Here is a 17,209-nt window from a genome sequence, read left to right on the forward strand (position 1 = left end):
TTTTAAATATTTGGTTTTTATTTTTTTTTAAACTAAATTTTAGGTGCCATTTTATCTGTCAAAAGGAACTAGAGTGAATTGGTAATTTTAGACTTACACACTAAAGTTAGGCCAGTTCATGTGTGAAGACAGGTTAGTATCTCCATATCCCTTCCTTTGTGTTGGTGACCTGATGGCTGGAATTTCTCTCTGGGATGGGATGACACACACACACCTACTTCATAAGCCTCAGTGTTCCTATTAGCTGTCATTTCTTGCCTTATGTGGCAACTATTATCCTTCACTATAATATTAAGTAAGCATTTAATTTTTCTTACTCATTTACTTCATGCTTGTCATGCATACTTAGTTTATAAAAACTGTCATTAGCCTCAAGATTTTTCATGGTCTGGAGAGTTATGCCTAAACCTTTTTTCTTTTTAGTTGTGTCTAACCATTGCTCCTTAGAAAGGGCTATGAATGAGAACCCCTCAAAAAAAAAATCTCCCAAATATAGCATACTTGTTTTGATGTTGATTTTTTTAAGTTGGTAAGTAAACACCCATAATTCCAGATGATTGTGATAGTCACTCTTAATTAGATACCTCTAAATTAAATGATTTGGCCCCTTCCAATCTAGATTCAGGCAATAATCCAGGCAGCCTGCAGCAAAAATGCCAAGCATTCAAAAAATGTTGAAGTCGTGATAGAGTTTCCGGAATAACTGATAGAATCCATGGGATATTTTGGCAGTGTATATGTATGGTGATTGTTTAAACTACTTGCAGAAGATGCAAGTTTTAGAAAGTGCTGCCTCAGAGAGATGGGCATTTCTTATTCCAATCGTCACACTAAACTTTCTAGAAAATCAAGCCTGAATGTAGTATGAAGGGAGTGAGACTATCCAGAAATATTAGAAATCATGGAAGGAGCATCTTAAAGGCCATTTTGCAATTACAACCCAAAATTATTACCCACCAAAAATAGACTGTAAAATAAATCTTTCTGCATATGATGTAAAATGCCATTTTCCTGGGACATTGGTAAGTGCTCCCAAAGGGAAAAAAGAATACTCTGAAAAAGGAATTTTGCTTAAATAGTAGTGTGATTATAATACTATCCTTCAAGGTAAAGCACTTCAAAGTTCTCTTCTTCATTGAACGAATTACATATTAACCTTAACTGAATTCTCTGGCTTTGGTTGCTATGAATTGTGTTTTATTTCCCATCTTAATAGAACATGATAGCATTTTTTTTTCCTTTTTAAGTTCCTCTGTGATATTGTGGGTGGGAAGATATCATGAATGAAAACTTAAAATACACTTTACTAAATTGATTTACTGTGGTTATAAGGTGGTTCCAGAAAACTTGTTATAACTCATGGAAATGTGAAAAATAAATGTCTAAAACTTATGTCCTTCTGACAATTTTATTGAGTTAAGCTTATGGGACACATACTGCTGTAACTATTTCTTCCTCCAAAGCCTATATCAGTATACTATGTATCTTTGTATCTTATATTTCTTCCTTAGCACTTTGATCTTCTTACTTTAGGCTTCTCTGTATCCTAACAGTTGTAATTTATAAACAGCATATTATTGGATTTTGAAAATCTTAGACTTATCCCTGTTTCTATTAGTAATTTTTTATTTGATTCCACGTGTTGTTTTTTAAAAATCATGCAACTATTTTGAGATTCTGAAAGATATCTTCCGACACATACCTCTACTGTTGCATCTGATGAGCAACCATTTAAAATGATCACTCTAATGCAATATGAATTAAACTGATTGGAAACTGGATTCCCATCTTGGTGTGATCTATTTTTGGTCTATCCTTCTACTAGTTTGAGCCTTTTTGGTCCCAACTAAAATTCTGGGGCTATTTCCTGGTCATATCCATTTGATGGATTGTACACTCATGCTTCGCTGCCTTAATTCTATGTGGCTACCATAGTTTCTGCTAGTTTCTTAGCCTTCAGCTTCCACTTACACATGAACAAAGGCCTAGAGGTAAAGAAACCGCTCCAACGTTGGACTCGGTTTTTGCACTTTTCTTCCCTCTTGTCAACTTTTAGCTGCTTTAAAGCTCTCTGATCCCTTCAAATAGATAATTTTAATAATCCTATCCAACTTTTCTAGTTTTTTTCAGTAGGACGGTTGTTCTGACCAAGCCAAACTACTGTAGACACAGTTAGAAGTCTTTGAATATCTAGATTTTGATTATCCACTGAAACATAAGCTCTGTAATCACTGGGATTTTATCTGTTTTACCTATTTATATCACCAGTGTCTAGAATAGTGCCTGACATTTAGTAGTTTTTCAATAGGTGTTCATATGTTGTTTGTCTTTGTAGCTGAGCACTAGACACTCTAATTTCTAAGCTGACTATGTTTACAACTCAAAGTAGCCTTGTGACTATCTATTACATATTAGTGAATGAAAAAGTTATGGGGCTTGTTAAGCTGTTATTCTGGAACAGGGAAATTGCTCCACTAGAATAAATTTTCAAAGGGTTACTGAGAGATAGAAATACAGTTACATCTTATCATTTCTTAAATGTACTTTATTCAATTCAATGTATGAGTTGTAAATTAATGACTAAAACAATTTTTAAAAAGTATTTCCTGAAGGGAAAAAAATGGCCAGTAAAAATAATTCTACCAAAGATTTTGAGCAAGGGTATTGTATACTGTTTAAAAGTGATCATAATTAGTATGAAAATTAAAATAACTGCTCACAAAAATTAGGGGATCACGAATGTGCAGATACTCCAGTACCTTCAGCCTTTTGCATAGTGCATTTTCACCAATGAAATAAAAGTTGGTTTTGCTTCTTATTTGCATAATTGAACAACTTTCTTTGACTTGTGTTTTCTTTTCTGATGTTCTTGTTTAATTAAAAAAAAATCAAATGCTCTTTTTTTTATCGCTTCATATTCATTTTGAAATATCTCCTAATTTTTGTCAGCAGTATATCTGGAATATATATATATACGTATGTCTACAAAGAGCTCTGTGTGGTATGATCAACTCTAACATATCAAAAAGTGGTCAGTTCTCAAACTGTAACAGGGGCACGATGAAATGGAGGGAGACATAGAGCCCAATAGTGGCACATAAAAGAGGTTGGAGAAAAATTCTTTGTAGCCGAAAGATCATAGCCAGTGTGTCCTGCATTTGGTGTGCTTGGAACAAATCCTTGCCATTGCTTCCAACTCCCAGTTGGCAGTGACCATGTTATAACCAGAATAAGGGAAGAAAAATAGCTTGGAGCAGAAGGAGATAGGTAATGTTTCTTGATGGCTTACCTGTGCTTACACACCTCAATAGGCATTCTCATGTACATTAATTAATACACTTTATAAAAGCTCTGTGAGGTTGAAATTGCCCTGTTGTCTACATAGTAAAAATGGGCATTCTGAGTCTTGAAGGAATAAATAATTAGATAGTTAATAGTCTGATTTCATCTGACTCAAGAACTTGAGGCATGCCAGGCTGCCTCAGAGGGGAACAACTTAAACACCATGAGATATAGGGAACTAAAACTGAGGGAAATTAATTAACTTGCCCCAAACCACAGAGTTAATAAGTAGCAGAGTCAGAATTGAAAGGTAAGCCTCCTGTTGCTGTTTTCTCTTTCCATTCTACCACTGTTGTTCTAAGAAAAAATAAACCATTTGCTCAGTGATTTACATACTTATGTGCATATACCTTTCTATACTGTCTGTCTGCTCTTGTTCGTTTTTATGTTCCTGTGCCCAGCACCTGGTAGATAATCCTTATTCGGCAAATAGTTGTTGAATGCTGAATCTGCAGACATACAGATATGGAGAGGCTGTGAACACTTAAAACAATTAAAGCATTTTAATTAAAATAAACAGACAAACTAGGCAGATTTGTGGATTACGACAAGATTATGCTGGTGAAGAGCTGGAGTTCTGAAATGGTACTAAATAAACAGAAACTTGAGAGGTATTGCAGTGCAGTGGGTAAGAACAGAAACTGTGCAGCCGGACTGGATGGAATTTGCTTTCTAATTCCACCAGGTAGTAGTATGACTTGGGTCAGTGACTTCCCTCTCTGTACTTGTCTCTTCCTCCCCAGAGTGGGGGTTATCATGTCACCTGCCTCCTGGGGTTCGCCTGAGGTTGAAATGATTGAGTGAGCATATAGCACTGACTCACAGAAAGCACTCTCCAGATGTCTGCTCCTGCCATGGCTCCTGTTTCAGCCACTGTCTTGGCCCCCTCTGAATTGCTTGCTTGGGTGGCCTAATGAAGTGGTAAAAGCAGCCATGGCCGCTGATTTGTGCCTACTGACCAATAAAACTTAATGACTGGAACAATGGCGGCACACTGGGATTTCTAAGAATTAATATTGATACTGATATGGGGAAGACTTAGCTCCACACAGTGAGCAGACCATCCCTCCAAAGACCGATTTGGAGTTTGCTCTTTGTATATACTCTTATGGAGTATTATCACCTAGCTATGCCCCAAATGCAGACACAAAATGAATGATTAAATTTATGACGAAGTGAATCCTGCATTCAGTTAAGTTCAGTGAAACAATCTTTAAGTATCTAGATACTGTTCCTGGCAGCATCTTAAGAAATGTTAGTTTTCTTTTGCTTCCCATTGCTCTGCTCATCACTGGTCCACATGACCGGAGCTCTCCACGTATCCATCTGCTAGCTTAGTCCAGCCTCATTTTCATCACGAGGTTCTTGATAATGGATTGAAGATCCCTAGTGTGTCACTTAGGTGGCTTAACATCAAGTTGCCTTTGATGCTGATCCTGACTTGATCCCTTGGTTCTAGTGACTAGTCCAGTTCTAATAAATTTCTAATTTATCACTCATTCCTGAATAACTTCTGATATCCTTGTGGATATCAATTTATCCACAACTAGATTATTTGTTCTTTTTAGGAGAAGTCTGCCCAACAGCAATAGCCCTTTGTTTTGCTGCCACATGTATTGGCTCATATGACTAGTTTCATACACATGGCTTTCTTACAGACCTCCGGCTGCCACATGCGACCCTCTCCCGGGTTATCGTGATCAGTCCGTGCCACACCCCTGCGCCACATGCTCCAGCTGGTCTCTGCCTGGGTTTGTGTTGCTGGCACCAGGACCAAGCACCTTAATCTACTTCTGAATGCTGGCATCAACCACCAGCCACCACTGCTGTGGTGGATTTCAGAGGAAGCTCCCTGGAAGGGTCTCCATCAGCAGAGAACACTCTCGAGTAGAGGGAAAACGTTGGTTTCTCCTTGCTACTAAATACGAAGTGTGTGGTTTATTATTTGCAAACATGCCCACTGTAATTTCTGTCTTCACTGTGTGTACCCCTTGTCATATGTCCTCTTTCCATCATGTGATGAAGTCTGTTTTTATTGTCGTGGAATATGAACTGAGGTAGGGACTTGCTCTCGCTGATAGGATATGAGAAAATGGGGCAGACTCAGAAACTTAAAAAGTGCTGATGGATTGGCTTGTCCTACCTTGCTACTTTTGGATCCGGACCACTGTGGAGAAACCTGGGCTAGCCAACTAAATGCTAGAGATCATGGTCCAGTTACTGTCTTTATCCTGGCCAGCTTCCCAACATGTAAGTGAGTTCGTATGGGACCAACTAAGTCTTATCCTACCCACGTCAAAAGAATCACTAGCTGAGCTCAACCTAAATTGCTAACCAACAGAATGTGAGTTAATAAATGATTATTTTAAGCTAATAAATTTTGGGGTGATTTGTCATACACCGAGAGTTAAATGAGTCAGAGAGAATCAAGACCACTGTTAGTCATTTCTGTAGACCATTTGTATATTTTTGTCAGTTGTATATATGGTAAAGTATATTAATGCACTTGAGATAAGAGGTATATAATGACATGAAACATTTATTTAATATTTTTGGTTAAGATAGAGGAGTGTTAAATCCTAGGAGAATAAAAATAATAATGACATTTTTCTCTCTTAGGTTATCTTAGAAAGAGTTAGAGTTAGTCTCCAAATTCAGTTTTTTTCATGAAAATTTGTGTTTAAACTTTACATTTTTAATAATAAAATTGCTTTATTTAACCAACAGCTTAGTTTTTTTTTTATCTGATTCTACACAAATAAGTCTCCGCTCCATGAAACTAGAAGTTATTTATCCCTGGGCAGCAAAAAGTGCCTTTTTATATCAAGAATTTTGTAAGCCATAGGAACTTGGAGTTTCTAAAGGAAAGATGAATAAGTATGCTCATTAACTCCAAGATGTCCAACCCTGTGAATTGGATACACTTTTATAATTTGTGGGGTAATTTATCCTTAACCCTCGTCATTAGATTATACAGTTAGAAGAATGATGAAGTTCCATGTTCAATCCTAAATCAAATACACAGTGAATGGTAGTTACTCTTACAATACTAGCCTCAGTATATGCTAGAGCACCTCAGTCCTTTATAAATAAAATAGACCCATGACTTGTACTGCAAGTGCTGATGACTTGTCAGAGTCGAGACTAACACTTATAGTCAAAAAGCCTCAAAAATGGCTTCAAACAACTAAGGTATTATTGGCAATCTACTGCTAAGCACCTTGGCTTTTCTTAGGGTTTTGTTGCAGAATCATTCTCTTGTAACATGTGCTCTGTGTTACAAGCAACATTTACTTACAATCTGGGGAGCCTAGGGTAATAACAAATGATGATGACGGATGATTTGAACAAATTGTGCATTTGTAGTTATGGCTGAATGGCCTGGTTTGGCTCTTTTTTTTTTTTTTTTTTGTGACCACAATGATCCTTCCTGGCCAGTTCACACTTTCTGTTACTTGTTTTATAACACTTGTAATATGCCCATGCAAAGATATTGAAAGAAGAAAGAGAGGCTGAAAGGAAAAAGGGCATGGAATCTGCCTGTCCAGGAAAATCAGCCACAACATAATTGCATATATGAAATAATGCCCCAGGGTCCAAAGCTAAGGCTAAATTTTCAACAGATTGGCCAGTAAACTTTGTGGATGGTTTCTTTACTCTGAAAACAATCTAGTAATTCTAGAAGCGTATACACACACACACACATACACACACACACACACACAAACTGATGTAGCATCAGAAAACTCTGCCTTAGACACATGATATACTTTGTGGTGTTGCCTCATGGTTACTTTTTTCCTACATGATATTCTCATACTTGTATATCATTATGCTGAGTTTTGTACCACAAGGATTACATTTTTGTTATTTACTCATAGTGAGGCAAAAAATCTGTATGAGTATTGTGTATTAAACAGTTATGTTTGAGGGCACTCGAGAATGCAAACATCTCCTGTGTTATTTTTATTTTACAAGTATGTGAGCGTCAAACAGGATAATAGCTCTAATGGTTAAGTAATTAAAACTGGGCCGTAGTGATTTGTTTGAGACTTTAGCCATACTGTAAAGCTTTCTATGGTTAAAGATAATAATCTGCATCCTAAAAGGATTGTAGAAAATGTGTAGGGTAGAAATTGTACTTAGATCTGAAGTAATTAACAAAACCAAACTGCGCAAGTACTGTTATGGAGGAAATAGGCTTAGCAGTGCAGCGGTCTACATGAAAAAGAATCAAGGGTATCAGTATAAGTCAACATTGTGAAATAAATTCTCAAACTATTTTGATCTTGAGCTCTATTAATATAATAATTAGAACAAGAGAGGTAAGAACTTACTTTATTTTGTGCTGCTCATTATGGAATTTAAATCTGGGACATCAGCAAACTGGAACATATTAATAAAAGAGCAACTAGCATGGTGAAAGAATTTTTGTATGGAGAACAGCAAAAGAAACAAATTCTTTTATTTAGAGAAAAGAAGACTTGAGGACCATGATACCTATAATAATTATGATGTTTTTCATTGCAAGTAAAAGAAAAGCCAACTTAAACTGGTTTTGATAACCAAGTTGATTTATGGGCTCACAGAACTCACAAGTTCCAAGACAAGTTGGATTTTAGGCGAAGCTCAATTTTGTGGCCTGGCTATTCTTTCTCTCTACTTTGTCTTGCACAGTTTTGGTTAAAACTGCTGCCATCCTTTCCCGTTCTTTGTGTCAAGATATCTGCTGGTGATAATCAGGGCTGTGTGGTTCTTTCATGTCAAATGAGATTCTGAAAAACCTTCTTCTTCCAGTAACTCATTAAAAGAAAGAGTTTTTTTCCCTCAGTTCCTAGGAAATCTTTCTTGTATCTCATTGGCCAGAGTTGTGACACATGCCAATCTAAGTAAATTACAGAGGCCATGTGAATAGTGTATGCAAATTAGCTTAGCTTATCAGAAATCTACCTCTTGAGCTGAGATATTATATCCATCAAGATTCTTAAGAGCAACAGAACCAGTAAGATATACACACAGCCATGTGTGTATGCATATGTATACACACATAGAGAGATTTATTTCAAGGGTTTGGCTCACACAGTTGTGGGGACTGGCAAGTCTGAAATTGGTAGGGCAGGCCAGCAGGCTGGAAACTGACATGGGCTGATATTGCAGTCTTGAGGAAGAGTGACTTCTTCTGCTGGGTAACCTGTTTTTGCTCTTAAGGCATTTCAGTTCATTGGACGAGGCACACCCACATTACCGAAGGTATGTGAACTGATTGTAATATTAACCATATATACAAAATACCTGACAGCAACACTTAGATGAGTGTTTGATTAAATAACTGGGTACTATAGGCTATCCAAGTTGACAAACCATCATAGATATGGTCAGTCTCTCCCAAAATACATGGCTGAAGTGTTGAGGTCCCATTGGAACAGAAAGATTGACACCTGAGAGGTAGCCAACAAATATCCCTTATACTTGGTAAGAGTAGGTAGCTGAAAGGCTGTCATGGGTTGCAGGTTACCAATTGTTTTACATGGACTGATACCAGGCACATAAAGAAATAGAAATACTGAGGAAATAGCTATCAACTGAACTAAAAGAGAACTGGCTTAAAACAAAAACAGACAAACAAACAAACAAACAAAAAAAAAAACAGGCCCTAGCCAGTTGGCCCAGTGGTTGAGTGTTGGCCCAGCATGTGGAAGTCCCAAGTTTGATTCCCGGTCAGGGCACACAGGAGAAGCGCCCATCTGCTTCTCCACCCTTCCCCCTCTCCTTCCTCTCTCTCTCCCTCTTCCTCTCCCGCAGCCAAGGCTCCATTGGAGCAAAGTTGGCCTGGGCACTGAGGATGGCTCCATGGCCTCCGCCTCAGGCGCTAGATGACTCTGGCCCAAACGGAGCAACGCCCCAGATGAGCAGAGCATCTCCTCCTGGTGGGCATGCCAGGTGGATCTCGGTTGGGCTCATGAGGGAGTCTGTCAGACTGCACCCCCCTCACATCTAACTTAGGAAAAATACAACGAACGAACAAACAAAAAACAAAAGCAGTAGTAAATTCTTATTACTGGGTGTGCAAATATGAGTTAGATTTCTGTAGTATAGGCCTAATATTAAAGCCCAATATTTTGTGTTCTTGATCTGGCGAAGACTGAGAGAGCCTCAGATGGCCTAACCACAAGTTCCATTCCCCACTGTGGGTGCTTTTAGTTTCAGAACCCTGCCAGCCGTTGAATTGTTCAATCAAGCCAATCGCATCTCCTTGTGGAAACAAAAAGGACCTCACGCTCTTGATAGTAAAAAGCGGGCTTCCCACAGCCTCTGGTTATCTACTATGTTTCTAGTGCAACCCCCATTTAGCCGTGCATAGCATGTGACATCTTCTACCCCTGGGATGTGCGTATATGAGATTAATAAACTCCTGTCGATCTCATCTGTGAAATAGTGCTGTGTGTTTGGCCGTTTCCATAATCCTAGAATTGGAATCCCCCTTCACCAATGAGATAAATGGTACGTGATTAAAATAATGCCCTCCCACACTTAGCAGTGATAATGGAGATGGAAAAGACTCAACATCAGTTAAATAATTGGGATAAATGATTTGTGAGTTTCCCTCCAATCCTAAAATTTTATTATTTCTGTTTCTAGTGCTAGAATTAGTATTCAGTCTATATTTCCAAATAACCTGGAAATATTGAAGGTTTACTTCCAAAGCACTATAGTAAAGCAAATATCTCAAATGAGTCACACTAATTTTTGGTTTCACAGCACATAAATATGTTATGTTTATACTGTAGTCTATTAAGTGTATAACAGCATTATATCTAAAAAAAATTACATACCAAACTTAAAAAGTACTTTTCTGCTAAAAAATGCTAACCATCTGACTCTCCAGTGAATCATGATTTTTTTACTGGTGGAGTGTTTTGCCTCATTCTCAATGAATACTTACATCTGATCAGGGTGATGGCTATTGAACGTTGAGATGGCTGTGGCAATTTCTTAAAATAAGACAACTGTGAAGTTTAATGCATCGATAGACTCCCTTTCACAAACAATTTTTTTGTAGCATGCAATGCTGTTGGTTACATTTTCCTCACAATATAACTTCTTTCAAAATTAGAGTCAAACCCTGATGCTGCTTTATCAATTAAGTTAATGTCATATTCTAAATCCTGTGTTGTCATTTCAACAGTCTTCATAGCATCTTCACCAGAAGTAGATTGCATCTCAAGAAACCACTTTCTGTATTCATCTAAAAGAAGCAACTCTTCATCTATTAAAGTTTTATGACAGGGTCCTGGCCAGTTGGCTCAGTGGATAGAGTGTCATTCTGGCGTGCAGGTGGCCCAGGCTCCATCCCCAGTCAGGGCACACATTAGAAGTGACCATCTGCTTCTCTTTCCCCCTTCCCCATTCCTTCTCTCTTCCCCACTTGCAACCAGTTGCAGTACGAGCATCAGTCTTGGGCACTGAGGATAGCTTGGTTGATTTGAGCATCAGCCTCAGACAGGGGCTGCCAGATGGACCCCAGTTGGGACACATAACTTTCCATGAAGGTTAGAATCAAATTCTTATAGGCCTCTGTTAATGTTGGTATTTTGACCTTGTTCCACGACTCACAAATGTTCTTAATGGCATCTAGAATGGTGAATTCTTTTCAAAAGGTTTTCAATTTACTTTGCCCAGATCCATCAGGGGAATCACGATGTATGGCAGCTATAGCTTTACAAAATATATTTCTTTCTCTTTTTTTATTACTCTTTTTTTTTATTTATTTTTTTTTTATTTTTCTGAAATGAGAAGCGGGAAGGCAGAGAGACAGACTCCTGCATGCGCCTGACCGGGATCCACCCACATGCCCACCAGGGGACTATGCTTTGCCCATCTGGGGCTTCTGACTGCAACTGGAGCCATTCTAGCACCTGAGGCAGAGGCCATGGAGCCACCCTAAGCGTCTGGGCCAACTTTGCTTCAATGGAGCCTTGGCTGTGGGAGGGGAAGAGAGAGATAGAAAGGAGAGAAGGAAGGGCAGAGAAGTAGATGAGCGCTTCTCCTGTGTGCCCTGGATGGGAATTGAACCCAGACATCCACATAGCAGGCTGATGCTCTCTCTACCACTGGGCCAACTGGCCAGGGCCAAAACGTATTTCTTAAAAGAACTTAAAATTCAGAATAACTCTTTGATTCATAGACTACAGAATGGATGTTGTTTTAGCAGGCATAAAAACAGGCCCTGGCCAGTTGGCTCAGTGGTAGAGCGTTGGCCTGGTGTGCAGAAGTCCTGGGTTCGATTCCCGGCCAAGGCACATAGGAGAAGCGCCCATCTGCTTCTCCACCCCTCCCCCTCTCCTTCCTCTCTGTCTCTCTCTTCCCATCATTGGAGCAAGGATGGCCCGGGCGCTGAGGATGGCTCCATGGCCTCTGCCTCAGGTGCTAGAGTGGCTCTGGTCACAACAGAGCGACACCCCGGAGGGGCAGAGCATCGCCCCCTGGTGGGCAGAGCGTCGCTCCCTGGTGGGCGTGCTGGTGGATCCTGGTCGGGTGCGTGCGGGAGTCTGTCTGACTGCCTCCCTGTTTCCAGCTTCAGAAAAATACAAAAAAAAAAACACCACAAAAAACATTAAAATTTTTTTTTTTTTGCATTTCTGTCAGATCTCTTGGGTGACCAGGTGAATTGTCAATGAGCACTAATAATTTGAAAGAGAGCTTTTTTTTTCTGAATAGTTTGTCTCAACAGTGAGTTTAAAATATCTGGTAAACCATGTTGTAAACAGATGTGCTATCTGTCACCCAGGCTTTGCTGCTTCATTTCCAGAGCACAGACAGAGTAGGTTTAGCAAAATTCTTAAGGCCTCTAGGATTTTTGGAGTGATAAATAAACATTGGCTTCATCTCAAAGTAACCAGTTGCATTATCCCCCAGCAAGAGAGTCAGCCTGTCCTTTGAAGCTTTAAATCTGGGCACTGACTTCTCCTAGCTATTATAAGGTATCACCTTCTAATAGAAGGTCATTCCTCTTCCACTGAAAATCTGTTGTGTAGTGCAGCCATCTTCATTAACTACCTTCACTAGACCTTCTGGATAACTTGCTGCTGCTTCTACATCAGCACTTGCTGCTTCACCCTGCAGTTTTGTGTTATGGAGACAGCTTCTTTCCTTAAATCTCATGCTAGCAGAGCCATCCTCTGCTAGTTTCAGACTTTTCTTATCCAGCTTCCTTACACCTCTCTTAGCTTTCATAGAATTGAATTGAGTTAGGGCCTTGCTCGATTAGGTTTTGGCATAAAGGGATGTTGTGGCTGGTTTGATCTATCCAGGCTACTAAAACTTTCTCCATATTAGCAGTCAGGCTGTTTTACTTTCTTATCATTTGTGCATTCCGCTGGAGTAGCACTTTTAGTGTTTTTCAAGAACTTTTCCATTGCATTCACAACTTGGCTCACTGATTGGTGCAAGAAGCTTCACTTTTAGACTAGCTCAGCTCTTGACATGCCTTCCTCACTAAGCTTAATCACTTTTCGCTTTTGATTTAAAGTGAGAGATATATAACTCTTCCTTTGACTTGAACACTCAGAGGACATGGTAGGGTTATTAGCTGGCCGCCTAATTTCAATATTGTTGTATCTTGGGGAATAGGGTGGCCCAAGGAGAGTGTGAGACTAGGGAGGCCAAGGAGAACGGCCAGTCAGTGGGACAGTCAGAACACCCAGAACATTTATCAGTAAAGTTCACCATCTTTTATTGGTGTGGTTTGTGGCACTCCAAAATAATTGCCACAGTAACATCATTGATCACAAATTACTGTAACAAATATAATAATAATGAGAAAGTTTGAAATATTACAAGAATTATCAAAATGTAACACAGAGGCATGAAGTTGACAATGCTGTTGGAAAAGTGGCACTGATAGACTTACTGGACACAGGGTTGCCAGACCTTCATCTTGTAAAAACAAACAAACAAACAAACAAGCAAACACAGTATCTGCAAAGTGCAATACAGTAAGGTGTGACAAAATGAGTATGCCTGCACAGACATAGCAACTAGTTTATCTGTTTACTGTTAGCACCTGTCAGGTTGTTACACAAACTGTTTGTGTATACATTTCTTCCCCTCAGCTCAAAGCTCAGAAAGCCTTACTTTATTTACCTTTACCTCCGAAGAGAATAATGCTTGACGTAAAAACATATTTAATGAACATTTAGTGGGGAATCTGAAAATAACTGTCTTCATTAGAATTTGAGAAAAAAATTACTAGTGATCTGTGAATTTCTCTTTAAACCACATAACAGATAAGTAAGTAAGTATAAATAGGAATTCTGCAACACCGTTGAAATCCACTCACCCTACCCACCTGTAGATAGATGGAGGGAATGAGGTCTTGGGAATGTTGCCCAATTTTTCTCTTCTTATTCCCCTTCCAAAACACATGCCAGTTGCCCTCAGGCCCCTGAAGAACCCTGAAGGCAGCATCTCACTTTGTGTAGGAAGGAAAATTAGTATAGCTGCAAGGTGATCCCAACTTCTTGCCTGTCTGTTGGTTTTGAATACTCTATTCACTTGAGAATCTCTGCTGAGAGCTAAAGCAGCACTTTGGCAAGAAGGCATCTATCTGTTTTAGGCACAGTTTCATGCTTCAAGTGTATAGCTCCTAGTACCGCTATTATAAATTATGGGAAAAATATAGAGAAAGCTAAAATGGTTGGCTTGAAAATGTTGGACCTATCTTTTTTGGTGATCTCCATTTTATTACTTATATATTTAAATTGACATACTTATTAAATTTATTCTTTTTTTCAAGTTGTATTGAGACAATAATTGATAGACAGCACTGTATAAGTTTAAGGTATACAGCATAATGATTTGACTTATATATATTGTGAAATGCTCACCACAATAAGTTTAGTTAACATTCATCATCTCAAAAAATACAAAAAGAAAAAAGGAAAAGAAAAAATATTTCCTTATGAGAGCTCTTAGAAGTTACTTTCATAATAACATTCACCTATACCATACATCAGTGTTAATTAATAGTTGTACATTCCATCTCTTGAACTTATTTATCTGGAAGTATGTGCCTTTTGACCACCTTCATCCAATTTCCCTTTCCCCATCCCTCGCCTCTAGTAACCATGAATCTGATCTCTCTATGAATTTGGGTTTCCCTCTTTTTTTCTTTTAGATTCTACACATATAGCTGCAATCATACAGAATATTTTCTCTTTCTGAATTATTTCATTTAGCATTATTATTTCACCCATGTTGTCAGAAATGGCAAGGTTTTCTTTTTCTTATGGATAAATAATATTCCACACTTCTTTATCCATTCATTCACTGATGAACATTGAAGTTGTTTCCATGCCATGGCCATTGCAAATAATGCTGTTATGAACATAAGAGTGCAGATACCTCTTCACAATAGTGTTTTCATTTCCTTTGGACATAATCTTAGAAGTGGAATTGCTGGATCACATGGTGCTTCTATTAATAATTTTTTCTTTTTTTTTTTATAATTTTATTATTTTAATGGGGTGACATCAATAAATCAGGATACATATATTCAAAGATAACAAGTCCAGGTTATCTTGTCGTTCAATTATGTTGCATACCCACCACCCAAAGTCAGATTGTCCTCTGTCACCTTCTATCTTGTTTTCTTTGTGCCTCTCCCCACCCCCTATCCCTCTCCCATTCCCCCCTCCCCCCGTAACCACCACACTCTTATCAATGTCTCTTAGTTTCACTATTATGTCCCACCTACGTATGGAATAATACAGTTCCTGTTTTTTTCTGATTTACTTATTTCGCTTTGTATCATGTTATCAAGATCCCACCATTTTGCTGTAAATGTTCCGATGTCATCATTTCTTATGGCTGAGTAGTATTCCATAGTGTATATGTGCCACATCTTCTTTATCCAGTCATCTATTGATGGGCTTTTTGGTTGTTTCCATGTCCTGGCCACTGTGAACAATGCTGCAATAAACATGGGGCTGCATGTGTCTTTACGTATCAATGTTTCTGAGTTTTGGGGATATATACCCAGTAGAGGGATTGCTGGGTCATAAGGTAGTTCTATTTTCAGTTTTTTGAGGAACCACCATACTTTCTTCCATAATGGTTGTACTACTTTACATTCCCACCAACAGTGTATGAGGGTTCCTTTTTCTCCACAGCCTCTCCAACATTTGCTATTACCTGACTTGCTAATAACAGCTAATCGAACAGGTGTGAGGTGGTATCTCATTGCCGTTTTGATTTGCATTTCTCTAATAGCTAAAGAAGATGAGCATCTTTTCATATATCTGTTGGCCATTTGTATTTCTTCCTGGGAGAAGTGTCTATTCATATCCTCTTCCCATTTTTTTATTGGATTGTTTGTTTGTATGTTGTTGAGTTTTATGAGTTCTTTGTATATTTTGGATATTAGGCCCTTATCTGAGCTGTTGTTTGAAAATATCATTTCCCATTTAGTTGGCTTTCTGTTTATTTTGTTATCAGTTTCTCTTGCTGAGCAAAAACTTCTTAGTCTGATGTAGTCCCATTCATTAATTTTTGCCTTCACTTCTCTTGCCATTGGAGTCAAATTCATAAAATGCTCTTTAAAACCCAGGTCCATGAGTTGAGTACCTATGTCTTCTTCTATGTACTTAATTGTTTCAGGTCTTATGTTTAGATCTTTGATCCATTTTGAGTTAATTTTTGTACAGGGGGACAAACTGTAGTCCAGTTTCATTCTTTTGCATGTGGCTTTCCAGTTTTCCCAGCACCATTTATTTTATTTATTTTTATTTTTTTTTAATTTATTTATTCATTTTAGAGAGGAGAGGGGGAGAGAGAGAGAGAGAGAGAGAGAGAGGGAGGAGCTGGAAGCATCAACTCCCATATGTGCCTTGACCAGGCAAGCCCAGGGTTTCGAACCGGCGACCTCAGCATTTCCAGGTCGATGCTTTTATCCACTGCGCCACCACAGGTCAGGCAGCACCATTTATTGAAGAGGCTTTCTTTTCTCCATTGTGTGTTGTTGGCCCCTTTATCAAAAATTATTTGACTATATATATGTGGTTTTATTTCTGGACTTTCTATTCTGTTCCATTGGTCTGAGTGTCTATTTTTCTGCCAATACCATGCTGTTTTGATTGTCGTGGCCCTATAATAGAGTTTGAAGTCAGGTATTGTTATGCCCCCAGCTTCATTCTTTTTCTTTAGGATTGCTTTGGCTATTCGGAGTTTTTTATAGTTCCATATAAATCTGATGATTTTTTGCTCTATTTCTTTAAAAAACATCATTGGAAGTTTGATGGGAATTGCATTAAATTTGTGTATTGCTTTGGGTAATATAGCCATCTTGATTATATTTATTCTTCCTAGCCAAGAACAAGGTATATTCTTCCATCTCATTATATCTTTTTCGATTTCCCTTAACAATGGTTTATAGTTTTCATTATATAAGTCCTTTACATTCTTTGTTATGTTTATTCCTAAGTATTTTATTTTTTTTTGTTGCAATCGTGAAGGGGATTATTCTTTTGAGTTCCTTCTCAGTTGTTTCATTGTTGGCATATAGAAAGGCTATTGACTTCTGTATGTTAATTTTGTATCCTGCGACCTTACTGTATTGGCTTATTGTTTCTAGTAGTCTTTTTGTGGATTCTTTGGGGTTTTCGATGTATAGGATCATATCATCTGCAAAAAGTGATACCTTTACTTCTTCTTTTCTGATATGGATGCCTTTTATTTCTTTGTCTTGTCTGATTGCTCTGGCTAGAACCTCTAGTACCACATTAAATAAGAGTGGAGAGAGTGGACAACCCTGTCTTGTTCCTGATTTAAGGGGGAAAGCCTTCAGTTTAGAGCCATTTAATATGATGTT

At 38.3% G+C, this 17,209-nt stretch overlaps 1 protein-coding gene and 1 pseudogene across 3 annotated transcripts in view; one reads left to right on the forward strand and one right to left on the reverse strand.

Annotated features, from left to right (window-relative positions):
* The window catches only part of METTL15 (methyltransferase 15, mitochondrial 12S rRNA N4-cytidine), a 197,550-nt gene that overhangs the window by 132,295 nt on the left and 48,046 nt on the right, over positions 1-17,209 (forward strand). The window lies entirely within an intron of this gene.
* LOC136326549 (tigger transposable element-derived protein 1-like) lies at positions 10,793-12,917 on the reverse strand (annotated as a pseudogene).

This window comes from Saccopteryx bilineata, chromosome 1, assembly GCF_036850765.1.
Source record: "Saccopteryx bilineata isolate mSacBil1 chromosome 1, mSacBil1_pri_phased_curated, whole genome shotgun sequence".
NCBI classification, from domain to species: domain Eukaryota; kingdom Metazoa; phylum Chordata; class Mammalia; order Chiroptera; family Emballonuridae; genus Saccopteryx; species Saccopteryx bilineata.